The sequence below is a fragment of the Monodelphis domestica genome, chromosome 6 (genome assembly GCF_027887165.1).
Source record: "Monodelphis domestica isolate mMonDom1 chromosome 6, mMonDom1.pri, whole genome shotgun sequence".
NCBI lineage: Eukaryota > Metazoa > Chordata > Mammalia > Didelphimorphia > Didelphidae > Monodelphis > Monodelphis domestica.
In genome coordinates, this window is record NC_077232.1 from 285672973 (window position 1) to 285687577 (window position 14605).

A 14605-nucleotide genomic window follows, 5' to 3' on the forward strand; every position below is an offset into this window, starting at 1 on the left:
ACACACACATTTCTTACATTCCAGAAATAAACTTTAGGATGTTAGAGACAATGTAATATTTTTAAAGGAAATTAAAGTGGTCAAAAAGAGAAAAATTTAAAAATTTAAAAAAGGAGTACAAAAAAGGCAAACTTTAGTTCTATAAGGTAAAAAAAATATGAGTTGTATTGGGGAGAATTTATGGAAGGAAGCTTCAGTAGTTATTGCAATGAAATTGATTGAAGTGTTATATAGTATTTATAAGAGAAACTTCTACTAGAACTAATGTATTTATGAGTCGAAATGACCTGCATGTCAAGAAAATGTGAGGTTTTCCTGTGAATGTAACATTGGACATAGCAGTGAAATATATAAACAAAGATTCAGCAGACAAAAAAAAAATGTATCCAAGATGGAAAAGTGAGACTTCACATTTGTAAGGTGGCTAGAGAGTGGAAGTATGTCATACTGAGGAGGAAAAGGAAGAAAAAGGACTGATGTAGATAGATGTAGCCAGAAAAAATAGATATATTTATGTCCTGTCCTGAAGAGGAAGGAGCAGATGCTCTGGCAAATGAGTAGCTTCTTGTCCTCTAAGGAATGTCATATGTACTAGAGCCAGAGAAACTTGAATCTTGATAGTGAGAGTTCATTCAGTAAGGGTCAGAGGAAGAAGCAAAGAATAGTTGTGGTGGATGATTTCTCTGCTCAAAGGTACTAAGGTAGCTATTTGTCAACCTAATAACAAAAATAGAGTAGTCACTATCATCATTGGGCATATATCCAAGTCATACCAGAGAGCCTCCCAGGATTGATTCAAACATATGACTACCTGCTGCTTCTAGTGATTCACTTGGATACAAATTATAATGACAGAAGGAACCCATTTTCAAAGATTAAAAAGTCCTGGGAGAGAAACTCTAGGTAGTAAGGGCACAGGTTATGTTTTTCTTGCTGTTGTCCATTGAAGGAAAGGAAAACTGAAAAAATGAATCAATTTGTAATGTAAACAGCTGCCTAAAAAAGTTTAGTCAGAGAATGGGATTTGGACATCTGGACTGTGTATGGCTTTAAACACAGAGCCTTTTGACCAGTAATAGAGCACACCTGACAAAGCCCAAGATGGATTTATTTTCCCAGGAAACTATAGTTATAATAAGGGAAGAAGAATAACAATTCAGATACTCAAAAATTCATGGCAAGCCAAATCCAAGGAAGGATCCAGTAGCTGCAAGTTTAATCAACAAACAAAATCAACTAATGCAGGGAGGCAAATTCTATTTCATAGGTATTACTGGGACATGGTAGGATAAAGCACTATATTGTGGGTGTATTTTATTTAAAAAAAAGGACTGGTAAAAGGTATAGGAATAAAAAGAATAGGTAAAGGGACACATTAAATGGCAGACACATGGGAGAAAGTCCAAAAACCAGAGGTGGAAGCATGAAGAAGAGCATTTGGGTAAAGATTAATGGAGATTGAAACAGAAGTTATTTCTTCATCAGAGAACATTATGGGTCATCTGGACAGAAAAAGGAAACAGATGAGGAAGAGTTGGGGGAACATCATAAGCTTGGTACAGAAGCATGGTATAATAGTGTTGTGGACTTCAAATGATCAAATATGTATTGAAACTCTCTCTGCCAAAAGCAAAGTAACTAATAACTTAATAAGCAGGCTTGGGAAAGAGGCTGTACCAGGGAGTTGCTTAGGATATAATGGAAGAAACTTTTAAGACAAAAAGGGTGATTGAGGACTTGAACATTTCTATCACTCCTATTCATGATACTTAATGGATGCTTGGTAATCCATTATTCAGTCTAAAACAAGATCAGTTTAGGACTTTCCCTAGATGCAAGTTCCCAAGGAATAGGGGCATACCTGGGCCCCCAAAAAACCCAGTTAACAGCTCCATTATAATTGTATGTCACAATATGTTCAGTCATTTCCCATTGATGAACATCCCCTCAATTTTCAATTCTTTGTCAAGTATGAAAAGAGGTGCTATATATATATATATATATATATATATATCCTTTCCCTTTTTCTTTGATCTCTTTGGGGTACAGATCTAGTAGTGATATTGTTAGATTAAAGAATATGAACAATTTTATATTTGAAGCATACTTCTAAATTGTTCTTTAGAATGATTGAACCAGTTTACAACTTACCAATAATTTATTAGTCAACCTATTTCCCCTCATCTCTTCCACACTTGTAACTTCTGATAGATGTGCAGTGTTAGCTCAGAGTTGTTTTAATCATTAGTGACAGAGCAATTTTTTCATAAGACTATGGCTAGCTTCAATTTCTTCTTCTGAAAACTGTTTGTTCATATTCTTTGACCATTTATCAATTGGGAAATGATTCTTAATTTTATAAACTGGACCAAATTCCCTACATATGTAAGAAATGTTGCCTGTATCAGAGAAATTTACCATAAAAATTTCTACCTATTCTGCCTTGACTTATACAACTATTCCCCATGTAGGAGATAGTTTGTCATAGCCCTTTTGATTAAATTTGTGAGATATAGAGGTAAATATAGACTATAGGTACTATAGAGTCTAAGGTTCTCTGTAGGTCCACATCCATTCAAAACCTTAGATCCTGACCCTTAGACCCTGAGCTCTTCCTACTGTGTTTATCTTTTCCTTTATGACTAGGAGGGAGACACAATGAGTTTAAAGCAAAGACATCTAATGAAATATGCTAATAGGAAATTCACAATACTACATTTTCACACCCGATATAAACCTGGGAGTACATGTTCTCACAAAAATAAATATTTTCAGGGAAAGTGAACACACATCAGAATCATTCTCAAGGGGGCACACTTATTATGTTTGCATCTATAAATGATTTGCACCTCTGCCATTATGGGGTCACTGATCTCTTCTGGTGATGATATCACTGAGTTCTCTCCAGATCTACTGCCTAATGGGTATCATGTCTCCATTAAGCAGGTTAATCTTCTAGTTCCTTACTGGTCTCATCATAACTTCTTGGGATGCAGCATGTATTTTTCAATCAATTTTTAAACCCCTGCTTTCCATCTTAGAATTGATACTATGTATTGATTCTAAGGCGGAATAGCAGTAAGGGCTAGGCAAGGAACATTAAGTGACTTGCCCAGGGTCATTCTGTTAGGAAGTGTCTGAGATCTGATTTGAATCCAGGACCTCCCATCTCCAGGACTGGCTCTGTCCACTGGCCCAACTAGCTGTCCCTTCAATCAATTTTTAATAATTTTCTTTTTCCCTTTATTCTTGACTTGAGCCAGTTAATGTTTGCTCAATATCAACAGTAAGCCTGGCAACTCATGGAATCACTGTGACTTAAAAATGCTATGGGACTTACAATGTAGTAAGACCAACAACTTTTTTTTCTCTCTTTCCATCTTTAAAACCCTGAGTATTTCTCTCTTTTTTGATAATGATATATTTACTGTGATGACTTGAAGCAGTATTATGTAGTGGGTAGAATTCTGGACTTGGAGATACTTGAGTTTAAAATGCTACCTTGAAACTAGTGAATACAGACAAGTCAATTCATTTCTCCGAGTTCCACCAACACTTTGAGATTAGTCTTTCTGCATAGGTTATATTCTTTGTCAGTTGAGGAAATTCACATATAAATGTATAAAATGATAGGTCCTGGATAACTCAAAGTACATAGAGACTGAGAGTCAAACCAATTTCCAAAGAGAACTTTTCTGCCTTATGCAGTCTTCTCTCTAGTAGTTTGAGCCCTTTCAAAGGAGAGAGTGGTCATGAACCTCTTTCATTTACTCTTCATATAATCACCAGTTATCTCACCGCCATCTTATTTTAGATGCCACAACAATAATTTGAGCTTTAGAGCAAAAATGAAGCTTCTCTTCTCTAATAATAGTAATAATATAATAATGGCTTGGACTCATCCACTTCCCTTTCTTCCTCAGAACTCAAAGTGCTTTCACATTTATTATCTCATTTTGTTCTTACAACATCTCTTTAGTTATGGAGGGACAGATTTTTTAAAAAATTCTTATTTTTCTCACGGAGCATTTTTCTTCTCATTGTTATCCTATCTCTTTTTATTCACAAATTGACATCATTTTTGCTTCTCTCTCTTTCTCTTTCCAAATATGAGGCTGCCTAGTGCTATTGTCTGCCCCTCACAAATGCCCTCCAAACAGCATCATTTTCCAGCATGCTTAAAATCATTCAGATGGCACCAGCCACATTTCACTTTTAGAGCTTTCACTGTCTCTTCAGCTATGTGCATGATACCATTGGCATATCATCTACATTTTGCTGCATAATCACAGGTAGATCTACCAACTTCCCAATAGCTAGGTAGCACAAAAATAGATTTCATAATAGGCTGGTTAGAACAACAATAGTAGTAATAATGAAGTGTAAGAAAGTGTCCCACTGCATTTATTTGAATTTTAAAACATTATGCAGGTTGGTTGTTCCATACCCCAGAGGGAAATAGAAAATCAGCCCTCCCAAGGGTTTATGCTTCAGTCTCACACAGAATATTTTTCTCTCTTTCTTTAAATATAAATGCATAGTCTGGGAAATATAACTTTCCAACTGCCTACCAACTCCATAGAACCCATACAGTAATCATTCTTGAAGTGAATTGGGGGAGAAAGTCACCTAAAAAGCAAAAAAAAAAAAGATCATTCTCTCCCAGACTTGGAACAACACATTTTCTCTAAATCTCATTAGAACCTGTTTCTGTTTAACAGTTCAGTAGGAGGAGGGGTGAGGAGATGGCAAAACAAGCTTAAGAAGGAAGCCACCAAGGCAAGCAATCTGGTATCATTAATGTAAGACCTGTCAGGAATCTAGCTTGTGATAACATGAAAAGACAGAGCCTTTTCTGAGGCTGAACCTAAAACTTCAGCAGCAAGCAGGGAAATGACATTTACATTGAGATGTAAATTGCAGCCAGTGACACCATTCATTTATGAAAGATGGGTTTATTTTGGTTACAGAAAAGGTAACTTGAAACCCTATACTTTACTTTCATTGGCAGGTCTCATCGCAATCCAGGTCAAATTGTGGCCTGTCCCTGATACATCCAGGACATTTTGGTGCTAAAACATGCCTATTGATACAAGAAAACAGAAAGCTTTCATGAAATGAAATCCAAATTAACTGAAGGTTTCCAAATTTTATCAGGAAGTCCATTGCTCTTGGGGTATTTTGAATTAATTAAATCAAAATCACAACTAGAGCTTAGGTGAGATTTTGGCTAATGGAAATATGAAGAGAGTAGTGTGGTACAGTCAGTGGACTTGGAGCTGGCCACAGAGTCATTAAGACCTGGATCCAAATCCTGCCTCTACTTCACCCTGACTATGGGGCCCTGGCCAAGTCTCTTCACCTGTAAGAATCCCCTCCAACAATTGTTGAGATCATAAACTGTAGAGCCTGAATTGATAGTTGGATTTTCCTCAATGGGAGTTCCAATTAACAATGAAATCACATGTCCAGTCACAGATAAATAAGAATCCATTTTCATTTATGTTGTAATTTAAGGCTTTCAAAGCACTTTCCTGGAACCAGTAAAGTAAGGTTGGTGTTTGCCAGGCTCAGCTTGAAAAAAATTAAGTCTCTTGCCCATGGTCATAAAGGTAGTAAATGGCAGCTTAAGGAATAGAACTCGGTTTTCCTGGCTACAGGTACATTCCTGGAAAACCATTTTAAGAGTCTATGAAAAGTATATATAGCCAAACAGAGGGAGAACAGCTGGATAATCTCACTTCCTGTCACTCTGCCATCCACCTTCTCTGAATTGCTGCTACCACTCCTAACTTCCCTTCAGGAGGTCTCAGAGGAAAATCATCATTTTGAGTTGAAATGCAAGAAAAAAGGAAGTTCATAGAGCAGAAAAGCCTTAGGGGCAGAAACAACCAGCTCCTGAGTTTCTCATAACAATCACTTTTCCCTAATCTCTCAATACCCGGTGAAAGTGTTTCACAATGATGCACCCTAGAGACCAGAGGTGTATTTCACAGAATTGGGGATTTTGAAAGGTTATTCAATTCACCCTCCTATCTCCTGGCACAGATAGATTGTGGTCTATCCTTTTGTCTATTCTTTTCTTAAGTTTCCAGAGGATATTCTTCAAGCCCCATTGATAATGTGTACCAGGATGTCAAAGTCTTTATATTGAGGTTCCATTGCATATATCTATCACCAGACTCAGGAGACTGCATGAGAAAAAGTGTATTGTTCGATTTCAGATGGGTTTGGCTATATCATTATATCTGCCTCTTTTTGAAGCTTCACTGAACTCTCGTATGAAAGGGGGTGGGAGTGGGGCATATATGCCAAAATCTCTCTCTCCCTCCCTCTCCCTCCCTTTCCCTCTCTCTCCCTCTGACTCTCTCCTCTCTCTCTCTCTCTCTCTCTCTCTCTCTCTCTCTCTCTCTCTCTCTCTCTCTCTCTCTCTCTCTCTCTCTCTCTCTCTCTCTCTCGTTTTCATCTGAATAATAGATAACAATTAATGTTTTTTAACAAGTGAGACAAATGAGCATTTATGTACCTGGCCCTAGGTTTCAAGACAATGGAAAAACTCAAAGAAATGTCCTGTCCTCAGAGATGCATTTTTCAGCCTTTAATTGTTCCAAGGGACTTCTAAATTAAATATCATTGGTTTTATACCATATTTGAATGAAAGGATTCATCTTTCAGGTAATTTTTTCAAAGTTTACAGAGCAAGGTGAAGAAGACAGGGCACATTAAGAATGAGGGCTAAAGAGGGATTAGGAATACATTGACAGTAGACTCTACAGAAACTGCTTAACAGAGATATTTTTCAAACTGTATTTTGTCACCTGACATTGTCACTTCAATTGTTTATTTGAGGACTGTCTTGAAAATCTACCATTGGTCTTCAGGGAGCTTCATGGCAGTGAGATATTTTTCTTTGAACACATTTGAGGATATTTTTATCCTACACCTCCATTGGTGAAAAATCACTTGGTATGATAACTGTTTTAGTGAAAGATTCTTCTTAACACAGCTTTTAGCCCATTCCTAGTACATAGAAGTAATTTTTTAACATAGAAGTAATTTAACACTTGCATAATGACTTAACTTGCCTTTAAAGCTAATATAATAATACTAATTACTCTGATGGAAATGAGATTTAGGACAAGGATAGAGAAGGGAAAGAGATAGGGATAGGGTTGGTGAATGGATCTATGATTTCAATAGCAGGAAAAAAATTGAGATAAGGAGACCCCTCAAAAATAAAATAAAATCAGAAATACAATTCTTTGGTAAAGATTAAAATAAAAACAAAAAAATGTTCAATTTTGTTATTCCACAAATAAGGTCACAATCCCCCCCTCCCAGTGAGTTCAGTAACAGAAACTAATTGATATCAGTTGTTGCAAGAGTGCTATACAACAGTGGGCAGAAACAACATGGAAACCAATGGAGAACTTTGTAAGAGACAAAATTTATACGGAAGAAATTAGAAATAATTATCAGAAATTTTGGGAATTTTGTGTCCAATACTGGATTTGAGGGGGCAATAATTATGTATTTTCTAAATAGTACGAGAAAAATCTTGATGCACTCATATAGTGAGTTCTACATTAGTTTTATAAAGGCATTATGAGAAATCATTGCAAATAAGCATATCGAATGTCTTAATATTTTCTTTTGATAAAATATAATTAAGTTACTAGAATCAGAAGGAAAGCAACAAATTGGGAAGCAATCTTCATAAAAACCTCTGACAAAGGTTTAATTACTCAAATTTATAAAGAGCTAAATCAATTGTACAAAAAATCAAGCCATTCTCCAATTGATAAATGGGCAAGGGACATGAACAGGCAGTTGTCAGCCAAAGAAATCAAAACTATTAATAAGCACATGAAAAAGTGCTCCACATCTCTTATAATCAGAGAGATGCAAATCAAAACAACTCTGAGGTATCACTTCACACATAGCAGATTGGCTAACATGACATCCATGGAAAGTAATGAATGCTGGAGGGGCTGTGGCAAAGTAGGGACACTAATTCATTGCTGGTGGAGTTGTGAACTGATCCAACCATTCTCGAGGGCAATTTGGAACTATGCCCAAAGGGCGATAAAAGACTGTCTGCCATTTGATCCAGCCATAGCACTGCTGGGTCTGTACCCCAAAGAGATAATAAGGAAAAAGACTTGTACAAGAATATTCATAGCTGTGCTCTTTGTGGTGGCCAAAAATTGGAAAATGAGGGGATGCCCATCAATTGGGGAATGGCTGAGCAAATTGTGGTATATGTTGGTGATGGAATACTATTGTGCTCAAAGGAATAATAAAGTGGAGGAATTCCATGGAGACTGGAACAACCTCCAGGAAGTGATGCAGAGCGAGAGGAGCAGAATCAGGAAATCATTATACACAGAGACTGATACACTGTGGTACAATCGAAGGTAATGGACTTCTCCATTAGGGACAATGCAATGTCCCTGAACAATCTGCAGGTAAAAACACCGAAGAAAAGCAACTGCTTGACTACAGGGGTGGAGGGGATAGGACTGAGGAGAGACTCTGAATGAACACTCTAATGCAAAGACCAACAACACGGAAATGGGTTCAAGTCAAGAACACATGTGATACCCAGTGGAATCATATGTCGGCTATGGGAGAGGTGGGGGAGGGGGGAGGAAAAGAAAATTATTTTTGTTTCTAATGAATAATGTTTGGAAATGACCAAATAAAATAATGTTTAAATATATATATATATATATATATATATATATATATATATATATATAATTAAGTCCAATAGCTAGCAAATAAGCAGAATAGAAAACCTTAAGGTAAATAGATTTTTTATCTAATAGGAAGAAGAGCTTGCTGGATTATTCAATTTAAGTATTGAAGCCATCCCGAAAATAGCATTTACTGGGTTTTATTACTGGGTTATTGTGATAAAATAACTCTCCTACAGAGCATAAAACGTACATCTTAATGCTTGCAATGATATATGCTAGTTAGAGACAGCTTCCTAAAGAGACATAAAATATATCTATAATCAATTAAAAACCAAATAATTATTGAGTATCTACTATGGGCACAGAATAGGTACTGTGGGGAATAAAAACAACATGTAATTCTTTCCCTTGAGATTTGCAATGTATTTTAAGATATTGGCTCTGCCTAAAAGAAGGGATAGGGACTGACTATCTTAGTAAACTCTCAGATAAGGAAACTTTCTACCAAGTCATGGATAAAACATTCTTCTGCAACTAACATCTGTCTTAGAGAGTCACCTAAAGCCAGTTAAGTATACAATCATTTATGAAGAGGCAACTATGTGCCAGGAATTGTGCTAAGTGCTGAAGATTACAAAGAAACACAAAAGACAGTATTTGCTTTCAAGTAGCCCACTATCTAAAGAGAGAGACAGTATGCAAAATATTCTGTAAGAGGCAAAATTTATACAGGGTAAATTAGAGATAATTATCAGAAATCTGGGAAATTTTATGGGAACTATGGGAAACTAGGTAAATCTTCTTATTGAAGTGAGGATTTTAGCTGGGTTTAAAAGGAAACCAGGAGATAGAGATGAAAAGGGAGAGAATTGAAGATGTGTTGGACAGTCAATGAAAATGAACAGTTGGAGAATAGAATGTCTTGTGCAAGCAACAGCCAAGCGATCAATGCCATTAGATTGCAGATGAAATGAGAGCAGGGAGGTATTAATGCATAAGAAGACTGGAAGGGAAGGAAGGAAACAGATTATTATGATTTTTAATGTCATTTGGTGGGAAGAAGTGGAATAGAGAAAATGCTTGATAAGTGAAAAAATATAAAGAAAACATTCATATAATGACACATTTCTCACTTCCCAGCAATAGGTACTAAAATGGAAAATCTAGAGCTGATTTTCTCCTGTTAAAATGTGTGTGTATGAGTGTATGTATATAAAATAGTTGTTTCACCATCTCAAAGTGACTGAACTATTTCATCCCTCTGCCCCAGGCCAAATATTCCTACTGTTTGTCATGACTAATGAGGGAAGAATTTATCTGGGGATATGAAAACACAAAATAAAGTGACAGGGGGAGGATATGAGGGAGAGACTGAAGTGAGGTACACATTAACCATCAGACACCAAGTCAACTAGTGAAGATATGCTAAAGTTTGGGCCATAACAGAACAGCTTGTAGAGGATGTAGAAATCATCATCTAAGCTTGTTTGTTGAATTTTTAAGATACTGTATTACCTGCATACCATATCCCCTTCATATCCGCCTACCAAAAAAAGTTTGGGTTGCCCAAGCTGGAAGGAGTGGATTTTATTGCTTTTTACAATTCTTTTGGATTTTACTCCATTTAGATAGGATCAAGGTCAAAGTCTAATTGAAAATATTCACATACACTTAAACTAAAGAGGCTACAATTTACCAGATGCACAGGATATTGTATTGGCAATTTGACAAAAAAGGAAAAATATTTCTGCTGGAAAGGATAGAGAAAAAATAGGTGGTACACTGATGATGGTGATGGACCTGTGAACAGGTAAAATCTCTATCTCTATTTCTGTCTCTGTCTCTCTGTCTGATTCTGTCTCTTTCTGTCTTTGGATGTGGCCAGTGTGAGAAAGTATTTCTCAAAAACAATGTAGAATTATACACAAAAGTCACTAAGTAGCTCACGCCTTTTTATCTCTCTATGCCAATGGTATGCCTATACCCAAAAGAGATCAAAGAAATAGAAAACATCCTATATGTATAATATCTTTATAGCAGTTCTTTTTGTGGTAGCATGAAGACCAGAAACCTAAACATCCTAAGGAAGGACTAAATGAGTGATAAAAGATAAATGCAAGAGAATACTAATGTGCTATAAGAATTTAGCAAATCAGTGATTTCAAAGAGAGAGGAAGGGTTTATATAGACTGATGAATAGTGAAGTGAGCAGAATTGGATGAATTCATATGACAAAATTAACATCATGACATGAATTTTAAGGGCATTTTTAAAGAATCAGAGGAACAATTTCTATAATATCAAAACTGTAAAAGCAAACAACTTTGAAAGCTGCAGAACTTTAATTAATACAATAGCCATTCATGATTCCAAAGTTATCCAGCCTATTAGTCAGCCAAGTAGCATTTATAAAACATAAGCTATGCCCCAGGAATTTTTCTGAGTGTTGGGGATACAAAAAAGGAAGAAAATTACAAAGACCACACAGGAGCACAAACTCACCAGCTTCTATGTCAGGGTGATGATTCAAATTTAAACAATTAAAGCATTTATATCGTAATTTATTTAATAACAATTCTATTCTTAAAGTCAATTTTCTCTAATATTCATTGGTTTGTATAATTACTTCATCCAAAAATAAATAAATAAGGGTAATCTAGCCTTTCATGATTCTATTCTCAAGTAAAGATATGCACTTCAGAAAATGTAATTTTATAAATCAAAGTCATGTATATAGAGTTTGATTTTAGGTTTTATGTTAAGATCAATATTTCTTGAACTTGCACTTATGGATAACTACCTATAAGGGAAAATACAAACCTGGCCAGCCTCAGCAGACATAAAACTTATGGTCAATCAATCAACAAATATTTATGTTGACAAACATTTGTCAATCAACTTCCAGGTCAAGATGGCTCCAGAGTAGAAGCCACCAATCTACTCTCCACCAATCAAGACAGAGTGCCTCAAAACAACAAAACCAAAGTCAAACTAGCGAAGGAGTTCCACAGAAGGGCATAGCATGGAAGGTAGTCAAAGTCAGGGCATTTCCATGTTTAAAAGGAGCGAAATTTCCCCCACCAAGGGGCGACCTCATCACCCCTCCCCCACTCCACCTACCTTTCCAGATCCTGGCGAGCACAGGACAAACTTCTAAGTTCTAGGAGGGAGGCTGGCTGAGGTCAACACAGACTTACCTCTAAGAAAAAGTAGACTTGGAACACCTGAAAGCTGAGGAAACATTGAGATAGGGTGTGGAGCTTGGGGAGAGGGGACCACTCATAGCAAAACACCATAGAGAAAGCCCTCAGGCAAAAACCTCTCCAGCTCTCAATATAGAGTTTTGCCTACCCTGCACACCCTGGCTGAGGACTGGGGGAAAATATCCTCAGGGCAAAAACCTCTCCAGAGCCCAATACAAAGATCACCCACATTCCTCACCTAGACATCTTACCAAAAACCAAGAAACTTCTTTACTGAATTAGAAAAAAAAAAACACAACAAAGTTCATTTGGAAGAACAAAAGATCAAGGATATCCAGGGAAATCATGAAAAAAAAATGCAAAGGAAGGAGGACTTGCAGTCCCAGATCTCAAACTATACTATAAAGCAGCAGTCATCAAAACAATTTGGTACTGGCTAAGAGACAGAAAGGAGGATCAGTGCAATAGTCTTGGGGTAAATGACCTCAGCAAGACAGTCTATGATAAGCCCAAAGGTCCCAGTTTTGGGGGAAAAAACCCACTATTTGATAAAAACTGCTGGGAAAATTGGAAGACAGTATGGAAGAGATTAGGTTTGGATCAACATCTCATACCCTACACCTAGATAAACTCAGAGTGGATGAATTAATTGAATATAAAGAAGGAAACTATAAGAAAATTAGGTGAACATAGAATAGTTTACCTGTCAAATTTAGGGGGGGGGGGGAATGTAAGACCAAGCAAGAGATAGAGAATATTACAAAATGTAAAATGAGTAATCTTGATTACATTGAATTAAAAAAAAACTTTTGTACAAACAAAACCAATGCAATCAAAATTAGAAGGGAAGCAACAAATTGGGGGAAAATCTTTATAATTAAAACCTCTGGTAAATGTCTAATTTCTCAAATTTATAAGGAGCTAAATCAATTGTACAAAAAAAAAATCAAGCCATTCCCCAACTGATAAATGGGCAAGGGACATGAATAGGCAATTTTCAGATAAAGAAATCAAAACTATCAATAAGCACATGAAAATGTGTTCTAAATCTAATTAGAGAAATACAAATCAAAACAACTCTAAGGTACTACTTCACACCTAGCAGGTTGGCTAACATGACAGCATAGGAAAGTAATAAATGTTGGAGGAGATGTGACAAAATTGGGACACTAATGTATTGCTGGTGGAGTTGTGAATTGATCCAACCATTCTGGAAAGGAATTTGGAACTATGCCCAAAGGGTACTAAAAGACTGCCTACCTCAAAGAGATAATAGGGAAAAATACATGTACAAAAATACTTATAGCTGAATTCTTGGCGATGACAAAAAAAAAACTTGAAAATGAGGGGGTGTCCATTGATTGGTGAATGGTTGAATAAATTGTGTTATCTGTTGGTGATGGAATACTATTGTGCTAAAAGGAATAATGAACTGGAGGAATCACATGTGAACTGGAACGACCTCCAGGAATTGATGCAGAGTGAAAGGAGGAGAACCAGGAGAACAATGTACACAGAGACTGATGCAGCTCTGGCACAATCGAATGTAATAGACTTCTCTACTAGCAGCAATGCAATGTTCCAGGACAACTCTGAGGGGCTTATGAGAACGAACACTCTCCACATACAAAGAAAGAACTGTGGGAGTAAAAACTTAGAAGAAAAACATATGATTGATCACATAGTTCAATGAGGATATGATTGGGGATGTAGACTCTAAATGATCACTGTAAAGCAAATATTAATAATATAGAAATAGGTCTTGATCAATGATATGTGTAAAACCCAGTGGAATTGCTTCTTGGCTACAGGAGGAGGCAGGGAGGAGGGGAGGGAAAGAACATGAATCATGTAACCATGGAAAATATTCTAAATTAATTAAATTAATAAATAAAGTTTTTAAAACCATTTTGATAGTTGTACCAAGAGTCTGCACCAAGGTGGTAATTTTATGAGTAGACAGATAAGGACATATAGGAAATATGTTGAGACGTTAGAAATGACAAGATTTATCAATGGACTGGATATATGAAATGAGTGTGAATGAGAAGTCAAGGTTGATACCAATTGGAAAGATCCAACAGTATTAGGAAATTTGAGAATAGGGGAGGGTTTGGTGAGAAAACAAATGAGTTACATTTTAGTCATATTGAGTTTGAGCCTATATACACCATCCAGTTTGAGATGTCCAAAAGTTAGTTGATGGAGATCAGGAGAGAGATTAGAGCTGGTTATATACATATAATGATCACCTATGAAGAGAGAAAAATAAAAGTGTTTAGAAGTGATGAGTTAGTATAGAAGGAAGAGGGAATGGCCTTGAGTGATATTCATGGCTAAAGGCTATGACTTAAATAAAGATACATCCAAAGACACTAAAAACATATGATCAAACAAGTAGGAGGAGATTTAGGAGAGAACAATGTTGAGAAAACCTAAAGAAGAAAGGGTATCCAGGAATGAGGAGTGACTGACTGTATCAGTAATTGAAGATAGGTCTACATTAGATAAAATTTTGACAAAAGGCTAATATTAGATTGTCAGTTAGATTTTCATTAGTAACTTGAAAGAGCACTTTCAGTTGAATGAAGAGGTTGGAAGCTACTCTACAAAGGCACTAGATATCTTCCTCAAAGAGTTTAACTAACAAAGAGAGGAGAGATATAGTAAAAAATAAGTAGTTGGGACAGTGGAGTCAAA